Here is a 24,653-nt window from a genome sequence, read left to right as displayed (position 1 = left end):
CCTAGACCTATAACTCCATCTGACATTCAGAGCTTCTTGGGTTTAGCCGGGTATTATAGGTTGTTTGTGGAAAGCTTTCAGTCAATAACTACTCCTTTGACTAAGTTAACTCAGAAGAAGGTCAAGTTTTCTTGGTTAGATGCTTGTGAATGGAGTTTTAACAAGTTTAAGGATAAGTTAACTTTGGCTCTAATTCTAACTTTGTCGAAAGGTGATGATGGGATCGTAGTTTATTGCGATACATCTTGGGTAGGGTTTAGTTGTGTGTTAATGCAGCATAGAAAGGTGATTGCCTATGCTTCTAGGAAGTTGAAGATACATGAGAGGTTATCCTAATCATGATTTGGAGTTGTTGGAAGTTGTGGTTGCTTTAAAAATATAGAAATATTATTTGTATGGTATTCACGTGGATATCTTTACTGATCATAAGAGTCTATAGTATGTGTTCACTTAGAAAGGGCTTAATCTTATGCAGAGGAGTGGATTGAGCTTCTCAAGGATTATGAAATGAGTCTTGACTATCACTCAGGTAAGGTTAATATGGTTGCTGATTCTCTTAGTAGGTTATCTATGGGGAGTTTAACTCATATGGAGGAAGGGAAATAGGAATTAGTGAAAGATATTCACCACTTTGCTAATCTTAGAGTTCGCCTCTTTGACTCCAAGGATGGTGGTGTGGTGGTACAAGAAGTTTTTTGATCATTTCTTGGTTCGAATATTAAGGAGAAGCAAGTTTTAGATCCTATTTTGATGAAAATCAAGAGTGACCTTGGTGGGCAAAAGGTAATGGTGTTTGAGATTAGTGGTGATGGTACTTTATGGTACCAAGGGAGGTCGACGAGTTACGATAAAGGATTTTGGCTGAGGCACATGATTCACACTATTTTTTCATCCAGGCTTAAGTAATATGTATCATGATCTCAAGGAGATCTATTGGTGGAATGACATGAAGAGTGATATGGTTGATTTTGTTGCCAAGTGTATAGTGTGTCAACAGGTTACGGTTGAGCACATGAGGCCAAGAGGGTTGTATTTAGAAATTAATTTTCCTATGTGGAAATGGAAATTAATCAATATGGACTTCATTACCAGCCTCTCTCAGTCTCGAAGTCAATATGATTCAATTTGGGATATCATGGATAAGATAACTAAGTCTGTATACTTTTTGCCAATGCAAACTATTTTTTTGATGGAGGATTATGCAAAGATGTATCTTCAGAAAATTGTAAATCTATGTGGGGTGCCTGTTTTGATTATTTTTTTTATCGTAGTACGCTGTTTATGTCTCACTTCTGGCTATCTTTTTAGAGAGGGTTAGGGACTAAGGTAAGTCTGAGTACTGCTTTCTATCTGCAGATGGATGGGCAAGTGGAGAGAACTACTTAGACATTAGAGGATATGCTTCAGGCTTGTGTAATTGATTATGGTGGCAATTGGGTTGAGAATCTACCTTTGGTGGAGTTTTCTTACAACAATAACTATTATTCTAGTATTGGCATGGCCCCTTTTGGGCATTGAATGGTAAGAGGTGCATATCTCCTATTAGTTGGTTTGAGCTTGGTGAGGCAGACATATTTGGTCCCGACTTGGTCTACCAGGCTATGGAGATGGTGAAGGTGATTTAGGATAGGCTTAAGTCTTCCCAAAGTTGCCAAAAGTCCTATGTGGATGTTAGGTGTAAATACTTGGAGTTTGAGGTTGGGGACAAGGTTTTTCTTAAGGTATCTCCGATGAAGGGAGTAGTGCAGTTTGGCAAAAAAGGGAAGCTCAGTCCTCAAAATATAGGTCCTTGTGAGGTTTGCAAAAAGTTGGCAATATTGATTATGAGCTGGAGTTTCCTTCTAGATTGAGCTTGGTTCATCCGATCTTTCATATTTCCATGTTTAGAAAGTGCATTGGTGATCCTTCTTTGGTTGTTTCTTTGAAAGGATTGGGTATCACGACTTCTTTGTCTTATGAAGAAGTCCTGATTGAGATCTTGGATAGGTATGCTCGTTGGTTGCAGACCAAGGATGTGGCTTTGGTTAAGGTTATTTGGCAGAACGATAAGGTGGAATAAGCTACTTGGGAAGTGGAATAAGACATGAAGTCCAAATATCCATATTTGTTTTCTGCTTTTGAGATTCGTGAAGAAGGTATTTTCCAAAGTTTGTTAAAGGAAAGATTTATATCTTTGCCTTTTTGTTTTTGAACTTTGTTAAAGATTTGGAATATGTTTGATAACATTATGAAACTAACTCTTGCGTGTAGTTACCCCTACCTTCTCCGCCATAGGGGATGAATGTTCCTAATGGGGGAGACTGAAACAATCTAGTTTTTGGACCATAGAAAATTTTCTGGAATTCTAATTTCTAGACCCAATATGACTCATGGGTACGAGCCGTATGTTGGGGTACGGATGGTATGGTCTGATCGTATACTAACCAGTGTTGGTTGGTGCGATGGATTTTGGTTACTAAAATGGATACGACCTAGGGGTATGAGTCGTATTAGTGGTTATGGATCATTTGGCGGTATGAGTCGTATTAGTGGTTATGGATCATTTGGTTCCTTATCTTAATCTTAGACTTGGTTACTTAGGTTGGATCTGAGTATGAGTGGCTCACCATGAGCTGTATGCCAAGATACGAATTGTACTAGGGACTCATATAGTAGACAATGTTCAAGCCTCTAGGTATTTTATTTTGCCAAGGATACGGGTCATGGATATGGATCATATGTTGTGGTTATGACTTGGTTGGATGAATCATATACTAGACAGTGTTTGGTCCAAGGGTAGAGGTTCAAGTTACGAGTGGTGGATAGCAATCGTATCAAAGGGTACAACTCGTATAGGTCAATCATATCCCTGTGATAAGATTTTGGTGTAACTTAAGTGGGGGTATTCTAAACATTTTCCCACTTATCCTAATAGGGTGCCATGACTTATAACCTACTTAGGAGGTTATTTACCCTATTATTCCATTCATAATCACTTAGAAACTCTTCCTAAACACTATAATTCTCTTTAGAGCTTTTGGGAAAAGGGAGCTAGGGTTTCAACTAAACGATCAATTTAGGGCTTGTCTTGGTAATTTATTTCCGTCTTCATCTTGGTTTAAGGAATGTTATCTTACCTCAATGTTAATTTTTCTTAAAGGCATGGTTTATATGAATATTTTCATGGTTTTATTATTACATGATTTTGGCTTTCAAATATGATCTGAGGGTTTTGATGTTAAATAGTTGGTTATGGTTTTCCATGGATTTAGTTATTCTTTATATGCATTAATGGTGGTTCTTGATAATTGGATTGGATGGGAATGGTTTATTGGTAATTGGAATTGGTTTTAGTCATATTATGCCCCCAATGTTTTGACAAAATGCTTATAAAGATATGTTTATTGAATGGACTTCGTTTAATGGAACTCTTGCATGTTTAAAACTTTGTAAAGGAATTATGCATGGTTTAAATTTTTTTGAAAAGGCTAATTGGTTATGCTTGTGGGGAATATGGAAGTCTCCCAAGTGGTTTAATATGGTAAATGGAAGGACACTTGAAATTCCCCTTAAACCTATAAATGGTTAGCTATGAATGATACTTGCAAGTAAGGGTTGGTATGATGATACCAATATCAATGGCCTCAGTTAATAAATGGATAATGGTTTGGTTATTTTGAAATTGGTTTTAATTAGGCAATAATGGAGGGATGTGTATTAAAGCTGTGGAAGGTAGAGGTCCCAGGGGGACCAAAACTGGAAAATCATATTTGCTGATATGAGGTTGGTCTTGGTGATCGTGTGCATGATGTCACACTTTATTTTGGGGATGTACTAGTCATCCCTTGGGATACTTCCTTGTTCATGCAGCTACACACACTGGGGCCTTTTTAGCAAGGAGAGCTGAACCCATAGAACCCATCCCAGGTAAAGGTTTTAAAGGCATGCTAAGCCCAGTCCCAATTCTCAGCATGTTTATATATATGTGTGTGTGTGTATGTGTGTGTGTGTTTTGTTGTGTTCGTATGGATGGTTTTACTTGGTTTTTTAAATGGCATTATTTTATCCTTACCCTGATATCATGTTATCGGTCACTCACTAACCCCAGCTACTGGCGTTGTATATCTACTCTATGCAGGAACCGGCTATTCTACTCTTCCTACATAGTGATTGACTTGGGATCAGCATTTTGACTGAAATGGTGAGCTTCCATCCTTTTAGAAGGCATTATTTCATGTTATGGGTATTTCTAGACAATTTGATTTTATTTTAGATATTAGTTTTGGCTATGGTTGGGGGTATGTCCCAATAGCATTAGTGTCAGCAATAGCATTGGAATAAGTTGAAGGGCTGACGTCATTGGATGATATTATTGGTTATTCCATCCTATTTCATTTTGGGATAAATTATATTATGTTTTGGAACGTCTTTGGTTATGGCCTAGTTTATGGCCCTTGTTTTGTATGGTTTGGGATGGTTGGATTATGTTTATAAGATGGTTAGACTTGGTTGGGTCGGTCATGGTTGTGATCTATTTTGAGAGTTTTTATGTGAGCTATTACTCTACTTTGTTACATGCTCAAAATTCAGCGAACTTCACATAGGCGGCTTGAGGTTAGTTTAGGTAACGGGAGTGGTCTCCGGTCTGGGACAAACTTAGGATGCCCATTGCGACAAGGCCCCAGGGTGGGTCGTATAAGTATATTTGCTAGTGTGTTGATATTTATGAAATGGTTAGACATTGTTTAAGTTATGACTTATGGTATGTTTTTAGCTATTTTTGGTCGGGATTCACCGACCCATGTGGTTGATATTATGATCGTGATGGGTTATTGGGGCGACCTCTGGTTCATGTGAGATTGAGGTACCCCTACAACATAGCTCGGTTTTGGGGCATGTCAAGTTGCTATTAGAGCCTAGGTTCATGGTGAGTTAGGTGTCCACAATACAATGTCAAGTAGAGTCTCTTTTATAGGTGTGAAGTGCTCAACACTTATAAAGGAGGATCTATAAGACATTTTAGGAAATCATTCCCTTTCTTGTGTTTTAATCTTAAGCTATAAAGTCTAAGGTCTTGGATTCTGTTGATTTCTGCTTGCTTTTTTTTAGATCATGCCTCCGAGGAGATCTGAGACTTAGGAAAACCCTTTTGAAGGTCCTGTGGATAAAACTCTTCCAACTTTTGGAATTCGGACTCAGGCTAGGGCTGTGGCATCCTACCATCTTCATGGGGTTCCATCTGTCCCCAACAACCCTAACTATAAGAGTGGCCCTACTAGTTCATCACCCTAAAGGGATGCTACTAATGCCAAGTTTCGTCACTCTATCAACCTCTTGACTCAATTAGTAGCTTCTTAAGCAGAGTGTGGCACTCTGGCTATCGTTTCTTCTAAGGCCATAATAATTGGTCAATTTATGAGTTGGAGACCTCCTATGTTCTTTGATATAAAGATTGAGAAAGATCCTTAACGCTTCTTTGATGAAATGGTGAAGATCTAAATCATGCATGCTTCAGAGATTGAGGCCATTGAGTTTGCTTTCTACCAATGGAAAGATGTAGCGTACCAATGGTAAAATGGGTGGGAGTTGTCTAAAGGTGTTGATGCTAGTCCTGCTATGTGGGAGGACTTCTCTGAGGATTTCTTAAACCGCTTCTTTTCTAAAGAGTTGAGGGAGACTAAGGTGGAAGAGTTTGTGAACTTGAAGAGAAGGGGGATGTTCATTCAAAAGTATGCCTTGAGATTCCATCAATTCTCAAGGTATGTTCCCGAGATGGTTTATAGCATAAGGGCTAGAATGCATAAGTTTTTCTTAGGATTGTCCCATGAGTTAGTCCTTGAGAAAAAGGTAGCCTTGTTGATTGAGAACATGGATATTTCTAGGTTAATTGTGTATTTGCAACAAGTAGAAGAAGTGACAAAGAAGCAAGTTAAGCTTAGTGAGAGGCAAGGAAAGAAATTTAGGCCTTCTAACCTAGTGGTGGTGATAGTGGCAAGTGACCATAGAAGAAGTAGGGGAGTTTAAGTTCTTTCTCCTCAGCTAGTGTTTGATCTCCTTACTCAAAGTTTTTGGGTAATTGTCAGACTCAGTTTTGTGGTGGGTCCCGGGAACCTGGTACCCACTTCTAAGCTAGTGGTTCCTAGTCGGCTCCACTTCTCCCTCCTTGCAGATTCTATGGTCAGAGTCATCATGGTCAGTGTGAGAAGGAGAGAAATATATATTTCCATTTGTGGTTAGATTAGGCATATGAAGCATGATTTCCTTTCTCTAATAGCTTCTTGGGCCAACAGGGCCCCTATTGTTACTCCATCTTCTCCCACACTGAAGGGTGCTATGTCTGCCTCTGCTTCAATTTCTACCACCAGCGCTGGCCAAAACTGCTTGTATGTACTTGTAACTCGCCAGGATTCTGAGGTGTCTCCTATTGTTGTCACGCGTATATTGAGACTTTTCTCCTATGATGTGATTGTTTACTTAATACAGGGTCTACTCTTTCTTATGTAACCCCATATGTAGTTGTGCATCTTGATTGTGGTCCTGAGAGTCTGTTGCTGTAACACCCCGAATCTGGTACCCGTAATGCTACACGGTGCTTATGACTCCGAAGGACCACAAGCTAACCCATGACAGTTAGCTGTACCTGTATACTGCATAATATACTGTGTAATGTAAAAACATAAATTGAAAGTCCATAAGGTTCAAAACTAAGACATAATATCTGACAAAGCATAACATCTGGGTGAGGTATGATATATCCAAAACAAAACTGAAATATGCCATCTGAACATACTGTAGTCTGAACATACTATAGTCTGAACATAATAGTCGAAAAAGCCTCTAACTGAGTGAACTATGGATAAGGAGTTGATGGGACATGTCCCCAACTAACTCCAACTAATAAATTAATTAAAGAGATAATAAAGTAATGATCATGTCCTCGAAAGATGAGGACTCACTTCTAACTCTGACTGCTGAGACTGGAATGCTACTGATGCTCTGGAGCTCGTGTCTCTGGACCTATGGTATAAAACATCATAGAACAAATGCATCAATACAATTGAATGTACTGGTATGCATGTGAGGTAGACTGAATGCAAAAGGATTCATATGCATGATCTAGACTAACTAACTGGATAACATGAATGTGAGAATGCATGCATGAACACATAATAACTATATCTGAGATTGTAAGAACATGAATTTACTGATAACTAACATGACTGATAACTGAGTTTTAATGATTGATATAACTGATAACATGAGTGACTGTATCTGATAGTCCTGAATCTGATGGAACTAGCTGAGTTTTGTACTATACTGAGTTGACTGTATCTGAAAGTCCTGAAATCTGAAGAACTATCTGAGTTCTTTTACTGAAATTAAAACTGAAACTATGGGAAGTAGTCATCTAACTGACATTCCCCTAAAACGCCATTATGGCTGAGTTGGGGTCCAATCTATAAACCCAATTGGATGGGTGTCAATACTGTCCACTTGTAAAGAAAAAGTTGTGGGTAACCCATATCTGACAGTGTCCCCAAAAGAGAATGGTGGGGCTCTCATCTAACAATGCTTATCCACCTCATCAACCCTCAACTGATAGTGTTAATGTCTCAACCTATGCTAGCTACATAGTTCTGGAATGCAAGGATGACTTCTAAGAATCACACCATCATCTGACAATGTGTGTTCCCATCCTGGTGTTTACTCAGGTCTAATTTCTACTCCCATCTGAATAGACACTGAACATGGATTACTGAACTGAACTAGACTGAATTAACTGAGTTTCGTTGAATGATGGAATATTATTGAGATTTGATAGCTGACTGAGATTACTGAGATTGCTGAGTTTTCCTGAGTCATGAGACTTACTGAATATGACATTGGCTAGTCATATAGCTAAATTGTTGGGTACAAGAATCCCCAGGACTCAATAGAAGGAAACTAACAAAGCATGACTTTCTTAAATACACGATCAATATCATAATCCATATTTCATTGACTGAGACATTTCATCAAACACTTGGTATGTATAAATTTGTACATAAATGGGGATTTCATAATATCATACTAGTTGGGCACTTTTCCTTCACATAGGCATTTAATCAAACATATGGTAAGCATAGTATATGTTGACAACATTATACAACAAGTTAACATCATGGTTCATCTCTAATTTGACCGTTCAAGGGTTTAGTCATGGATTCACATGAAACTATACCTATAATAATTAATTTCACTAAGATTTACCACTAAACAAGGAATAGAATTAAATTGGTCATTATCAACATGAACAAAAGCAAACCCAACATGGAATTCAGAGAAAAATCCATACACTTTAACTTTGAAAAGAGATTCTTGGGCTTCATGGACGAAAGGAGTCCATGAATGAACACTATACATACCTAGTATTGATTTTCTTGAAGTTATTGAACTTGAAGAATTTGAATCTTTTAGTTCTTGAAGAGGATTTGGATTTTTTCCCCTAAGGATTGCTCTTAGGGAGAAAACCCTAGTTTTAAAGTTGTAGAAGAATAATGAATTTTGTAGCCTTGGTCGGATATTACTAGGTATATAAATGGGTGGTAAAAGATCAAAAATACATTTTAAAAATAGCTTTAAAATAACTGAACGGAACATGCGACGGTGGGTGCGATGGTCCGTCGGTCCTGACCGTCGCTCCTGGACAGAATAGGGGTCAATGTCTCACTTACGACGGCCTGAACGATGGTCCGTCGCTAGTCTGATGGTTTGTTGGCTTGGGCCATCGCACCTAGGCAAAAGGTAGTCACACTGTCTCACTACGACGGTTGTGGGCGACGGTCCGTCGCTAGTCCGACGGTCTGTCGGCCTCCACCGTTGCACTTGGGTGGTTTTATTGCCTTCTGTATTTTGACCATAACTTTCTCTTCCGATGTCAGATTTTGATAAAATTAGTATCGTTGGAAAGATAATTCAATTTAACACATGATAAAAACTAAAAATTTTAAAAATTCCATGAATACAAAAGTGGATTCATCTTTCAAAGAAAGATTCTAACATTCTTGGGATGATTACAAGCTAGGAAAAAGTACGGGTATTACAATATCTCCCCCTTGAGAGCTTTCATCCTCATATGAGACTAAATGAGAGGTGAGAAGATAAACTGACGTACATACTGAACATGAATAACTAGAACATGATCTTATGACTGACATGACTGATAACTGAATATATCATACTGAGCATGCATATCTGATGCATGTGTAACTGATTTATGAATGCATGACTGAGTGTTCTCAGGAACTAAGTTTCTTACAATGAGAATGCATGTCTGATGAATAATTATATATAAATAAACTAGTATGTGAATGCATGATTTAAAATGCAATGGTATTTAATACCAATTTTATAACGGTATTCTAAACATGACATTGATACCAAGCTTGTAACTGATGTTTGAACATGAAACTGAAAAGATTAAAGAGAACTGTTACCTTGAGCTTGATCTGAGTTGGCGGAGAAGAGGTGAGGATACTTGGTAAGCATTTCTGCTTCTGCTTCCCAAGTATCTCCCTCAACGGACTGATTCCGCATAATAAGTTTGACTAGAGGGACTTTTTTGTTCCTCAGTCTATGAGTCTAATAGTTTAGGATTTAGACCAGAATCTCTTCATAAGAGAGGTTGTTATGAACATCTATGCTCTGAATAGGGACTACAACTGTTGTGTCACCTATGCACTTCTTGAGAAAAGAGACATAGAAGCCTAGATGAACTAATTCTAGATCTGAAGACAACTCGAGCTCATAGGCTACCTTGCCAACATAACTAAGAATTTTGAAGGGACCGACATATTGGGGGGACTGAGCTTTCCCTTCTTTTTGAATCTCTTCACTCCCTTCATGGGAGAGATCTTTAGATAGACATAGTCACCAATCTCGAACTCGAGATTCTTTCTGTGCACGCCTGCATAAGACTTCTGTTGGCTTTGAGCAGCCTGGAGTCCTTATCTGATCAACTAGACTTTTTCTAAGGCATCGAATACTAAGTCAAGCCCTATAACTGAGGCCTCACTAACTTTGAACTAACCAACTGGAGATCTGCATCTCCTACCATAGAGAGCTTTGAACGGAGCCATCTTAATACTGGAATGATAGCTATTATTGTATGCAAACTTAATCAAAGGCAAGTGGTCATCCCAACTTCCTTTGAAATCAATTTCACATGCCTTTAGCATATCTTTTAAAGTTTGAATGGTCCTTTCTGCTTGACCATCTGTTTGAGGATAGAAGGCTGTACTAAGATGAACTTGGGTACCAGGACCATTTTAGAACACTTTCTAGAAATAAGAGGTGTACTAGGTACCTCTTTCTTAGATAATAGATAATGGAAAACCGTGCAATCTAACCAACTCCCTGATATAGGGTTTGGCATAATCCTAGGCTGAATAAGAGGTATGGTCTGGAAGGAAATGAGCTGACTTGGTCATCCTGTCTACAATGACCCAAACTACATCATACTGATGATGAGTACGAGGCAAAGCCATCACAAAGTCCATGTTCAATTCTTCCCACTTTCAAGTAGGAATGGTGAACTCCTGCATGGGCCCACTAGGATTCTGATGCTCTATCTTAACCTACTGATATGTAGAGCCCTTAGCCACAAACTCTGTAATATTTCTCTTCATCCCACTCCACCAATAGATCTCTCGTAAGTCACGGTACATCTTTATGGCCCCTAGATGAATAGAGTAGCGCGCACCGTAAATTCGCTGCCTTAAGTCATCTACACCTGGAACACACAGACGACCCTGAAAACGCAAAACACCATCTCCCCCTTGGGAGAAAACATCTACTTTCTGATCTTTGACTGACTCTTTCAACTTGACTAGATTGGGATCTCTGTCTTGCTTTACTTTTACCTCAGAAACTAGAGATGATTCTGAACTACTCTGAACCCATATGTCACCCTCCTCTGAATCGACTAAGTGAATGCCTAGTCTAGTAAGCTGATGGACTTCTTGAGTTATTTTTTTCTTACTCTCCTCAACATGAGCAACACTACCCATAGACAGTTTGCTGAGAGCGTCGGCCACTATATTGGCCTTGTCCGGATGATAAAGGACACTCATGTCATAATCTTTCAAGAGCTCTAACCACCTTCTATGACAAAGATTGAGATATTTCTGAGAAAAGACATATTGAAGTCTCTTATGATCTATGAACACATCTACGTGAACACCGTATAGATAATGCCTCCAAATCTTTAAGGTAAATACTACGGCTGCTAACTTAAGATCATGAGTAGGATAATTCTTCTCATGGGGTTTATGTTGTATGGAGGCGTAGGCTATGAACTCACCATGTTATATGAGGACACAACCTAAACCTACTATGGATACATCATAATACACTATGAACCCATCTAGACCATCTGGAAGAGCTAAGACTGGAGCTGAGGTGAGTCGAGTCTTCAACTTCTAAAAACTCTTCTCGCAAGGATCTGACCACTAAAACTTGACTTTCTTCTGAGTTAATATGGATAGAGGACACAATAAAATAAAATCCCTCAACAAACCATCTATAATAGCCAGCCAAACCCAAGAAACTCCTGATATCTGATGGAGAGAAGGTCTGGGCCAATTTCTTACTGCTTTGATCTTTTGAGGATCAACCCTAATGCCATTACCGAAAATAATATGACCAAGGAATTCTACTAACCTTAGCCAAAACTCACACTTATTAAATTTGGCAAATAGTTGATGATCTCTGAGATTCTGAAGTACAATTCTGAGATGGTCTGCATGATCACGCTCACTGCAAAAATAGACCAAAATATCATCTATGAAGACTATGATAAACATGTCCAAGTACTGCTTGAACACCCGGTTCATCAAGTCCATGAAAGCTACTGGGGCATTGGTAAGACCAAAGGACATGACTAAGAATTCAAAGTGACCATACCAAGTACGAAAGGTTGTTTTTGGAATGTTGCATTCTCTAACTCTGAGCTGATGATAGCCTAATCTAAGGTCTATCTTAGAGAAATAGCTGGCACCCAGAAGTTGGTCAAACAAGTCATCAATTATGGGAAGAGGATATTTGTTCTTGATTGTGACTTTGTTAAGCCGATGGTAATCAATACACATTCTGAGAGAACCATCTTTCTTTTGCATGAATAAGTTTGGTGCACCCTACGGGGAAATACTATGTTTGATGAATCCCTTATCTAAGAGATCCTTCAAATGATCTTTCAATTCTCTAAGTTCTGCTAGTGCCATACTGTATAGTGGAATAGATATAGGCTGAGTATCTAGAAGAAGATCAATACCAAAGTCAATTTCCCTTTTGGGAGAAATTCCTAGAAGATCTTCGGAAAAGACATTTGAATATTCATTCATGAATGGGAGTAAATCAAGTCTGGGAGTTTCAAAAATAGTGTCTTTAACTCGAACAAGATTATAAACAAATTCGTTAGATATCATTTTCCTTGTCTGAAGGTAGGAAATAAGCTGACATCTAAAAACTGAAGTACTACCCCTTCACTCTAGGACAGGTTCATTCAGAAACTTGAACTACACTATTCTATTTCTACAGTCGACTGTGACATAGCAGGAATTAAACTAATCCATGCTGAGAATGACATCAAAATCAGTCATTTCTAATTTAACTAAGTCTACTAAAGTAACATTCTAAAATTCATAATTGGGTAGTTCCTGTATAACCACCGGGATATGATGCTTTTACCCACTAGGTTAGTGACTGAAAAGGGCTCTGTTAAATTTTGGGACTGACTACAAAATCAACTGCTATGTAGGGAGTAACAAAAGACAAAGAATCTCCTGGATCAATCAAAGCATGAACATGCACATGAAAGATCTTTAACGCACCAGTAACCATATCAGGAGAATTTTCCTGATCTTGTCGGTACTGGAGAGCATAAAGACTGTTTTGGCGTTGCCCATTAGTAGCATCGAAGATGACATCCTACTGATTTAGGCGACTGGACTGAGCTATGGAAAGGTTATGCTGATCCTTGTAACCTGACTGGGGACAATCCCTAACTCTGTGGCTTGGCTTGCCACATCCGAAACAGACATCACTGCCAGCTCTGTAAGCACCCTTATGGTTCTTACCACAAGTTTGACAAAGGGGATTAGTTCAAACATTACTGACACTAGCTTAAGACTTATAGCCTAGCTTCCTATCTCTATTACGATCCCTGAACTTAGAGCCTGGAGCACTGGCTGAAGAAGAAGCTGGAAATAATGACATAGGACAAAACTGAGAACGGTTTCCTCCTTCTGATTTGGGCTGAGCAAAGTTGAAACTACTTGTCCTTGATCTCTTATTCTTCTTATCTCTCATCTTAATCTTTTGCTCCTCTATCTACTGAGCATGAGTCATAATCCTGGCTAAAGTCATGTCACTATTCAACATTGCAGACCTACACTCGTTGACCACACTATCATTCACCTTAGAAACAAACTTACTTATCTTGGCCCTACTGTCTGTAACCACATGAGGGGCATATCTAGCTAATTTAGAAAACTTAAGAGAATACTCTGTCACCGTCATGTTTCCCTGCCTGAGGTTGATGAATTCTAACTCCTTAGCTTCTCTCAGCTCTAGGGGAAAGAACCTCTATAAGAATGCAGTAACAAACTCCTCCCACTCTATAGGCCCTACATTATCTGGCCTTTTTGACTTCCACTGCTTGTACCAAGTGTGAGCAACATCCTACAACTGATAGGGAGATAGCTCAGCACTCTCACTAGAAGTAACCCCCATGATGTTAGAAATCTTCTAAACCTGATCGATGAATTTCTGAGGGTCCTCATCTAACTTAGACCCAAAAAAGGATGTAGGATTCATTCGGGTGAAATCCTGAACCCTGGCTGCAGCTGAATTGGCCACTAGGTTGGCTGGAACAATAGCTAGTCATTCATTCCAAGCAGCAACTAACTGAGCAAGAGTAGTGAATGCAGCTCTGAACTCTACATGAGAAATACATTCGCCCAAAGGTTTTTTAGGCTGAGGGGCTGACTAATTCTCGTTTCTTTTTTTAGGAGACATGTTCTATAAAAAAAGGGAGAAATGAATTAGACTGAGATATTGACATGAGATTATGCTCACTGGCATGTCATGAATATTGAAAGAAGGGAAACTGTTCCTAAATATCTCATGTCCTCCTGCACATAAATATGGCGTGTAATATACCCATGTACAAGACTCTACTAGATATGGCTTTCAGACTTTCTAGGACACTATTGAATCTTTGGCTCTAATACCAAGTTTGTAACGCCCCAAATATGATACCCGAAATGCTACACGGTGCTCATGACCCTGAAGAACCACAAGCTAACCTATGACTAATATCTGTACTTCTATACTGCATAATATTCTATATAATATGGAAACATGAACTGAAAGGCCATAAGGTTCAAAAGTAAGACATAATATCCGACAAAACATAACATATGGGTAAGGTATGAAATACCCAAAACAAACCTAAAATAAGATATCTGAACATACTATAGTCTAAACATGATAGTCTAAAATGCCTCTAACTTACTGAATTATATGAATAAAGAGTTGATGGGACATGTCCTTAACTAACTCCAACTAATAAATTAATTAAAAAGATAATAAAGTAATGATCATGTCCTCGAAAGATGAGGACTAACTTCTAACTTTGACTGCTGAGACTAGAATATTACTAATGCTCTGGAGCTCATGTCTCTGGACCTATGGTATAAACACCATAGCGTGAATGCATCAGTACGATTGAATGTACAGATATGTATGTGAGGTAGGTTGAATGCCAAAGGATTCACATACATGATCTAGACTAACTAACTGATAACATAAATGTGATAATGCATGCATGAACAAATAATAACTATATCTGAGATCGTAATAACATTAATTTACTGATAACTAACATGACTGATAACTGAGTTCTGATGATTGATATAATTGATAACATGAGTGACTATATCTGACAGTCTTGAATCTGATGGAATTACCTGAGTTTTGTACTGTTCTGAGTTGATTGCATCTGACAGTCCTGAAATCTAAAGAACTATCTAAGTTCTTTTACTGAAACTAATATTGAAACTGTAGGAAGTAGTTATCTAACCAATATTCCCTTAATATGCCATTATGGCTGAGTTGGAGTCTAATCTGTAACCCCAATTGGAAGGCTGTCAATACCACGCCATTGGTAAAGACAAGCTGTAGGTAATCCTCATCTGACAGTGTCCCCAAAAGAGAATGGTGGGGCCCTTATCTGACAGTGCTTATCCACCTTATCAACCCTCATCTAATAGTGTTGATGTCTCAACCTATGCTGGCTTCATAGTTCTAGAACGCAAGGATGACTTCTAAGAATCACACCCTGATCTGATAGTGTGTGTTCCCATCCTATTGTTCACTCAAGGCTAATTTATACTTCCATCTGAATAAAACACTACTGAACATGGATTATTGAACTATACTGCACTGAATTAACTGAGTTCTATTGACTAATAAAATATTACTGTGATCTGATTACTGACTGAGATTATTGAATTTTTCTGAGTCATAAGACTGACTGAATTCTACTGAAATATGGCTTGACTGAGAGTATCTTACAAACATGACATTGGCTCTTGGCATATAGCTAAATTTTCAGGTACAAGTACCCCCCAGGACTCGATAGAAGGAAACTAACAAAGCATAACTTTGTTGACTACATGATCAACATCATAATCCACAATTCATTGACTGAGATATTTCATTAAACACTTGGCATGCATAAACTTGTACATAAATGGGGATTTCATAATATCATACTAGTTGGTCACTTTTCCTTCACATATGCATTTAATCAAACACATGGTAAGCATAGTATATGTAGACAACATTTTACAACAAGTAAACATCATGGTTCATCTCTAATTTCACAATTCAAGGGTTTAGTCATGGATTCACATGAAGCTATACCTATAATAATTAATTTCACTTAAGATTTACCACTAAACATGGAATAGAATTCAATTGGTCATCATCAACATGAACAAAAGAAAACCCAACATGCAATTCATAGAAAAATCCATACACTTGAACTTTGAAAAGAGATTCTTTGTCTTCATGGATGAAAGGAGTCCATGAATGAACACTATGCATGCCTGGTATTGATTTTCTTGAGGTTATTGAACTTGATGAATTTAAACCTCTTAGTTCTTGAAGTGGATTTGGATTTTGTTGCTTAAGGATTGCTCTTAGGGAGAAAACCATAATTTTAATGTTGTAGAAGAATAATCAATTTTGGAGCCTTGGTCGGATATTACTAAGTATATAAACGGGTGGTAAAAGACCAAAAATACCCTTTTAAAAATGGCTATAAAATAACTGAATGGAACATGCGATGGTGGGTATGGCGGTGTGTCATTGGGTCGATGGTCCGTCGGTCTTGACCGTCGCATCTGGACAGAATAGGGGCTCACTGTCTCCCTTGTGATGATTTGAGCGACGGTCCATCGCTAGTCGACAGTTCATCAGCTGGGTCGTCGCTCCTAGGCAGAAGGTAGTCATAATGCCTTACTATAACGGTCATGGACGATGGTCCATTGCTAGTCCGATAGTCCGGCGGCTTTCACCATCGCACCTGGGCGGTTTTACTACCTTCTATATTTTGGCCATAAATTTCTCTTCCGACGTTGGATTTTGATAAAATTGGTATCGTTGGAAATATAATTCAATTTCCCACATAATAAAAAGTGAAAATCTTAAAAATTCCATATATACAAAAGTGGATTCATCTTTCAAAGAAATCTTCTAACATTCTTGGGATGATTTCAATATAGAAAAAGTATGGGGTATTATAGTCGCTTCCCTTTTTTATTTCTACCCCAGTCAGAGACTTTGTGGTTGTTAGAAGGGTCTATAAGGGGTGTGTGATATTGGTTGGTTGTAGGGATACTCTTGCAGACTTGATAGAGTTGGACATGGTTGATTCTTATGTCATTCTAGGGATGGATTGGTTGCACTCTTTCTTTGCTTCCTTAGATTTTCATGCCCGTAGGGTCATTTTTAGATTCCCTAATAAGTCGGCCATTGTATGGGAAGGTGGTTCCTTAGTGCCTAAGGGAAGGTTCATTTCTTATCTAAAGGACCAACAGTTGATTTCAAAGGGGTGTTTGTATCATTTGGTTTGAGTTAAGGATTCTAACTATGAATAGTTATACCACCCCAATTTTCTGAATCAGAACGCTACACGGTGCTCATGACCCCGAAGGACCACAAGCTAACCCATGACTGATATTTGTACCTGTATACTATATAATATGACATGAAGATGTGGAAACATGCACAAAAAGGCCATGAGGTTCAATACTGAACATAACTGAATAACATAACATATGTGTGGGGTAATAGAATACCCAAAACCAAATTGAAGTCGAAAACATAATAGTCTGTATCTAGTCTGAAAGCCTCTACTGTCTGATTAATCTGAATAAAAAGTTGATGGGATATGTCCCCAACTAACCCCAACTAATAATCTAATCAATCAGATAGTAAATAAATGATCATGTCCTCGAAGGATGAGGACTTACTTCTGACTCTGATTGCTGAAATTAGAATCTACTGCTAATCTGGAACTCATGCCTCTGAACCTATGGTGTAATATAAGAAGAAAACTTCATAGCACAAATGAGTCAGTACAATGGAATATAATGAGTATACATATGAGGTAGGATATATGGAAGGGTTCACATGTATGGCTAATGCTAACTATCTAACATGAACGTGAGAGTACATGCATAAATGTATAACTGTAACTGACAACATGATAACATGATTTCTGAGTCTGTATACTGATAATATAACATACTAGTAACTGATAACATAGAATACTATATCTGAATAAGACTGATAACATGGGTGACTATATCTAACAGTCCTGAATCTGATGGAACTATCTGAGCGTCATACTGTATCTGAGTTTACTGTATCAGACAGTCTTAAATTCTGTAGAACTATCTGAGTTCTATTATTGAGACTAATTAAATGTAACATAAAATTGTGTGAAGTAGTATTTAACCAACATGCCTCAAATATGCTATAATAGCTGAGTTAGGGTCCAATCTGTGCCCTAATTGGAAGGGTGTCAATACCGCGCCACTGGTAAGGACAACATGTGAGAAACCCTCATATAACAGGTAACTCTAGTGAGAATGGTGGGAACCATCATATAACAGGTTAAGCCACCTTATCTACCCTCATATAGCAGGCTATGATGTCTCAACCTATGCTGGCTATATAGTTCTGGAACACAAGGATTATTTCTAGGAATCACACCCTCATATAACAGGAGAGTCCCCATCCTTAGGTTCACTTGGTGCTAATCCCTACTCCCATCTGAATAGATACTAAACATGATCTACTAACTGATCATGAGCTAAGTTACTGAGTTTCGTTGACTGACGGAATACTACTGATATCTGAAAACTATCTGAGTCATGAGATCATGGAGATTTTTCCTGAGTCATAAGACTATCTAAAGTCTAAGAGTTCATAGCTTGACTGAGAGTATCATGAAAAAATGACATGGCTCTAGGTACACAGCTAATATTTCGGGTACAAGTACCCCCAGGACTTGATGGAAGGAAACTGACAACGCATAACTTACTTGAATACATAGTAATCACCATGACACATTTATTGAAGCATTTCATCAAACATCTAATAGGCATAAGCTTGTACATTCATGGAGATTTCATGATATCATGCTAGTTAGGCAATTTTCCTTCATCGAGGAATTTAATCAAACATGTTGTAGTCATAGAACATGTAAGCACATTATACAATAATTAAACATCATGCTTCCATTTAAATTTCATCTTTTAAGGGTTTAGTCATAGGGTTGCATGAATCTATTTCTACAATAATTAAACCCATTTAGTAATTATCACCAATCATAGGGTAGAATCCAATTTCACATTTATCAACATGAACATGAGCAGCCAAATCATGGAAACATAAAGAAAATCCACAACTTAAGATTTAGAAAAGGGATTCTTGGACTTCATGGATGAACGAGGTCCATGAATGAACAATATGCATACCTGATTCAAGGTTCTTGATGTTCTTGAGCTTGAAAGATTGGAAATCCTTTAATTTTTGAAGAAGATTGGATCTTGTTCTTGGAGATTAAATTTAGAGAGAAACCCTAATTTTATTTGTGAAATAATAATGGACAAAATGGTTGAATTTGGATATAACTGGGTATATATAGGCGAGTGATAAATGACCAAAATACCTTTGTTAAAAATAACCTAGAAAACCTAAATGAGGCATGCAATGGCTCATGCGATGGTCCATCATAGGATCGATGGTCTGTCATTTTGACCGTCGTACCTGGACCAGAAAATGGGTTCACTGCCTAAGTAGCGACTGACTGGGCGACGGTTCATCGTAAGTTCGACGGTCCATCAACCTGTCCGTCAACTCTTATCTAGAATGTGGCCTTACTACCTTGGTTGAGACTTTCAAGGAGATGGTCCGTCGCTATATCGACGGCCTGTCAACCTGGCCGTCGTACCTGGGCGATTCTGACAGCTCTGAGTAAAACGTCCATAACTTCCTCATCTGATGTCGGATTTGGACAAAATTGGTATCAATGGAAAGATAACTCAATTTCCCACGTGATAAGAAGTGAAAATATAAAAAATACCACGTGTACAAAAATTTATTTGTATTTCAAAGAAAGTTCTAGCATGTTTAAGATGATTTCTAGCTAGGAAAAAAAGGCACGAGTATTACAATATCTCTCTCTTGAGAACATTCGTCCTCGAATGAGACTGACTGAGAGGGGAAATAATAAACTGAACATGAACTGAACGTGAATGACTGGGACATAATCTCATGACTGACGTGACTGGAAGCTGAACATAACATGCTGAAAATGTATATCTGATACATGTATAACTGATTCATGAATGCATAACTAAGTGTTCTTGAAGAACCTAAGTTTCTCACAATGAGAATGCATGTCTGATGCATGATTTCATAACTGAGATGGTACATAAATTCATGACTGAATATTCAATGGTATTTGACACCAAGTTTATCATGGTAACATGAACATAAAACTGAACACCAAGTTCATGATGAACACAAAACATGAAACTGAGTAAGCTTAAGGAAAACTGTTACCTTGAGCTTGATCTGAATTGGCGGGGATGAGGTGAGGATACTTGGTACGAATGTTTGCCTCTGTCTCCCAAGTAGCTCCCTCGATGGAATGATTTTTCCAAAGAACTTTAACTAGAGGGACTTCTTTGTTCCTCAATCTATGAGTCTGATAGTCTAGGATTTCAACTAGAATCTCTTCATAAGAGAGGCTGTTCTGAACATCTATGCTATGAATAGGGACTACAACTGATGGCCCACCTATACAATTCTTGAGCAAAGAGACATAAAATACTGGATGAACTAAATCTAGATCTGAAGGCAATTTGAGCTCATAAGCTACCTTGCCGAAACGACTGAGAATCTTGAAGAGACCGATATATCGGGGACTAAGCTTTCCCTTCTTGTCGAACCGCTTCACTCACTTCATGGGAGAGATATTGAGGTATACATAATCACAAATCTCAAACTTGAGATCCTTTCTACAAATATCTGCATAAGACTTCTGTCGGCTCCGAGCAACATGGAGTCTTTCTCTGATCAACTGGACTTTTTCTAAGGCATCAAATACGAAGTCAGGCCTTATGACTGAGGCCTCACTAACTTTGGACCAACCAATTGGATATCTAAATCTCCTACCATAGAGAGCTTCGAATGGAGCCATCTGAATACTAGAATTATAGTTGTTGTTGTATGCAAACTCAATCAAAGAAAAGTGGTCATCCTAAATACCCTTGAAATCAATTACACACGCTCTTAGCATATCTTCTAAAGTCTGAATGGTCTTTTATACTTGACCATCTGTCTAAGGATGAAAGGCTGTACTGAGATGAACTTGGGTACCAAGACACTTTTGGAACGTTTCCAAAAGTTAAAAATGAACTGGGTACCTCTGTCTGAAATAATAGATAATGGAACATCGTGCAATCTGACCAGCTCTTTGATGTAGATCTTGGCATAATCCTCGAATGAATATGAGGTATGAACTGGAAGAAAATGGGTTGATTTGGTCATTTTGACCAGACTAAATCATGCTGATGACGAGTTTGAGGCAAACTTATCACGATAGGGCCACTAGGCTTCCAAGTAGGAATATTGAACTCCTATATAGGGCCACTAGGCTTCTGATGCTCTATCTTAACCTGTTGATATGTAGAGTACTTAGCCACAAACTCTGCAACATCTCTCTTCATCCCACTCCACTAATAGCCCGCAAGTTGCGGTACATCTTTGTGGCCCCTGGATAAATAAAGTAATGTGCACCATGCACTTCTATAAGAATTTGCTGCCTTAGGTCATCTACGTCTGGAACACAGAGGCGACCTTGGCAATGAAGGACACCATCTCCCCCTTGGGAGAAAATCTCTACTTTTTGATTCTGAACTGAATCTTTCAACTTGACTAGGCTGGGATCTCTATCTTGCTTTTCTTTTACCTCAGAAACTAGGGATGATTCTAAACTACTCTAAACACATACCCCACCCTCTGAAGAATCGAATAAGCGAAGGCTTAGTCTAGTAAGCTGATGGACTTCCTGAGCTATCTTTTTCTTACTATCCTCAACATGAGAAACACCACCCATAGAGAGTCTACTGAGAGTGTCGGTCACTACGTTGGCCTTGCTCGGATGATAAAGGACACTCATATCATAATATTTCAAGAGCTCTAACCACCTTCTCTGACAAAAATTGAGATCTTTATGAGAAAAGACATACTAAAGACTTATGATCTGTGAAGACATCTACATGAACTCCATAGAGATAATGCCTCCAAATATTCAAGGAAAAGACTATGGCTGCTAACTCAAGATCATGAGTAGGATAATTCTTCTCATGGGGGTTTAAGCGTCTAGAGACGCAGGCTATGGCCTTACCATGATGCATGAGGACACAAGCCAAACCTACTCTCAATGCATCACAATATAGTACAAACCCATCTGAACCATCTGGAAGAGCTAAAAGTGGAGCTGAGGTGATTCGAGTCTTTAATTCCTAAAAACTCTTCTCATAAGGATCTGACCACTGAAACTCAACTTTTTTCTGAGTCAATCTGGACATAGGGGATGCAATAGATGAAAATCCCTTAACAAACCGTCTGTAATAGCCAGGCAAACCCAAGAAACTCCTAGTATCTAATGGAGAAATAGGGCAAGGCCAGTTTCTTACTGCTTCGGTCTTTTGAGGATCTACTCTAATGCCATCACCAAAAATGATATGACCAAGGAATTTTACTGACCTTACCCAAAATTCGCACTTACTGAATTTGGCGAACAACTGATGATTTCTTAGAGTCTGAATTACTATTTTAAGATGGTCTGCATGATCCCACTCAGTGCGGGAATAGACCAAAATATCATTTACAAAGACTATAATGAACATGTCAAAGTACTGTTTGAACGCACAGTTCATCAAGTCTATGAAAGTGGCTGGGGCATTGATAAGACCAAATGACATGACTAGAAACTCAAAGTGACCATACCGAGTAAGGAAAGGTTGGTCAAACAAGTCATCGATTCTAAGAAGAGGATACTTGTTATTGACCATGACTTTATTGAGTTGACGGTAGTCTATACACATCCTGAGAGAACCGTCTTTCTTGCACATGAATAATACTAGAGCGCCCCACGAGGAAATATTAGGTCTGATGAATCCCTTATCCAAGAGACCCTTCAACTGTTCTTTCAATTCTCTAAGTTCTGCTAGTTCCATTCTATATAGAGAAATAGATATAGGCTGAGTATCCAAAAGAAGATCAATACCGAAGTCTATTTACCTTTCGGGAGGAATTCCTGGAAGATCTTTGGGAAACATATCTGGATATTTTCTTACAAATGGAATTGATTCAATACTATAAGTCTCAAAACTACAATCTCTAACATAAAAAAGGCGATAGACACATCCTTTAGATATCAATTTCCTTGACCGAAGGTAGGAAATAAGCTGACCTCTGAAAGTGGATACATTACCCTTTCACTAAATGATGGGTTGACTTATGAAATGAAACTAGACTATTCTATTTCTGGAGTCAACTGTGGCATAGCAGGAATGAAGCCAATCCATGTTGAGAATGACATGAAAATCCATCATCTCTAATTCAACTAAGTCTGCTGAAGTGACTTTCTAAAATATCATAATCGGGTAGCTCCTCCCACTATAGAGGACCTGCATTATCGGACCTTTTTTAATTCCACTATTTGAACCAAGCATAAGCCACATCCTACAACTAGTATGCGGCTAGCTCAGCACTCTCAACAGTAGTCAGCCCTATGATGTCTATCATTTTCTAAACTTGATCAATAAATTTCTAAGGGTCTTTATCTACCTTAGACTCGAGGAGGGTTAAAGGATTCATTCGAGTGAAGTCCCAAATCCTAGTTGCAGTTGAGTTGGACACTGGGTTAGCCAGAATGATAGCTGATAACTCATTATGGGCAGCTACTGACTGAGCAAGAGTGGTAAACGTGGTCCAGAAGTCCGCATCAGAAACATGATCATACAAAGGTTCTTCGGGCTGAGGGACTGACTGATTTCTTCTCTTAGAAGACATATTCTAAAATAAAGAGAAGAAGCAGATTAGACTGGGAAACTAACTTGTGATTATGCTCACTAGCATGACATGAATACTGAAAGAGGGGAAATTGTTTCTAAAATGTCTCATAGCCTCCTGCACATAAATGTGGTGCCCAACACACCCATGTATAGGAATCTACTAGATATGACTTTAAGATTTCCTAGGACTCTATTGAACCTTAGGCTCTGATACCAAGTTTCTAATGCCTTAATTTACTAAATCAAAATACTACACAGTTCTCATGACCTCGAAGGACCACAAGCTAACCCATGCTGATATCTATACTTGTATACTGCATAATATGACATGATGATGCCGAAACATGCACTGAAAGGCCATAATGTTCAATATTGAACATAATTGAATAACATAATATATATGTGGGGTAAAAAAATACCCAAAACAAAACTGAAGTCTAAAATATGATAGTCTGTATCTAGTTTGAATCTAGTCTGAAAGCCTCTACTACCTGATTAAACTGAATAAGGAGTTGATGTGACATGTCCCTAACTAACTCCAACTAATAATCTAATCAATGAGATAGTAAATAAATGATCATGTCCTTGAAGGATAAGGACACACTTCTGACTCTGACTGCTGAAACTGGAATCTACTACTGATCTGGAACTGTGCCCCTGAATTTATGGTGTAACATAAGTAGAAAGCACCATCGTGCAAATGAGTCAGTACAATGGAATGTACTGAGTATACATGTGAGGTAGGCTATATGCAAAGGTTCACATGCATGGCTAATGCTAACTGGCTGTCTAACATGAATGTGAGAGTACATGCATAAATATATAACTGTAACTGACAATTTGATAACATAATTTCTGAGCCTGTATAATGATAACATGACATACTAGGAACTGATAACATAGAATATTGTATCTAAATAAGGCTGATAATATGGGTGACTGTATCTAACAGTCTTGAATATAATGGAA

Source organism: Capsicum annuum, chromosome 12 (genome assembly GCF_002878395.1).
Source record: "Capsicum annuum cultivar UCD-10X-F1 chromosome 12, UCD10Xv1.1, whole genome shotgun sequence".
Taxonomy (NCBI): Eukaryota; Viridiplantae; Streptophyta; class Magnoliopsida; order Solanales; family Solanaceae; genus Capsicum; species Capsicum annuum.
The sequence above is the reverse complement of the archived record's forward strand: the minus strand, read 5'-3'. Positions refer to the sequence as shown.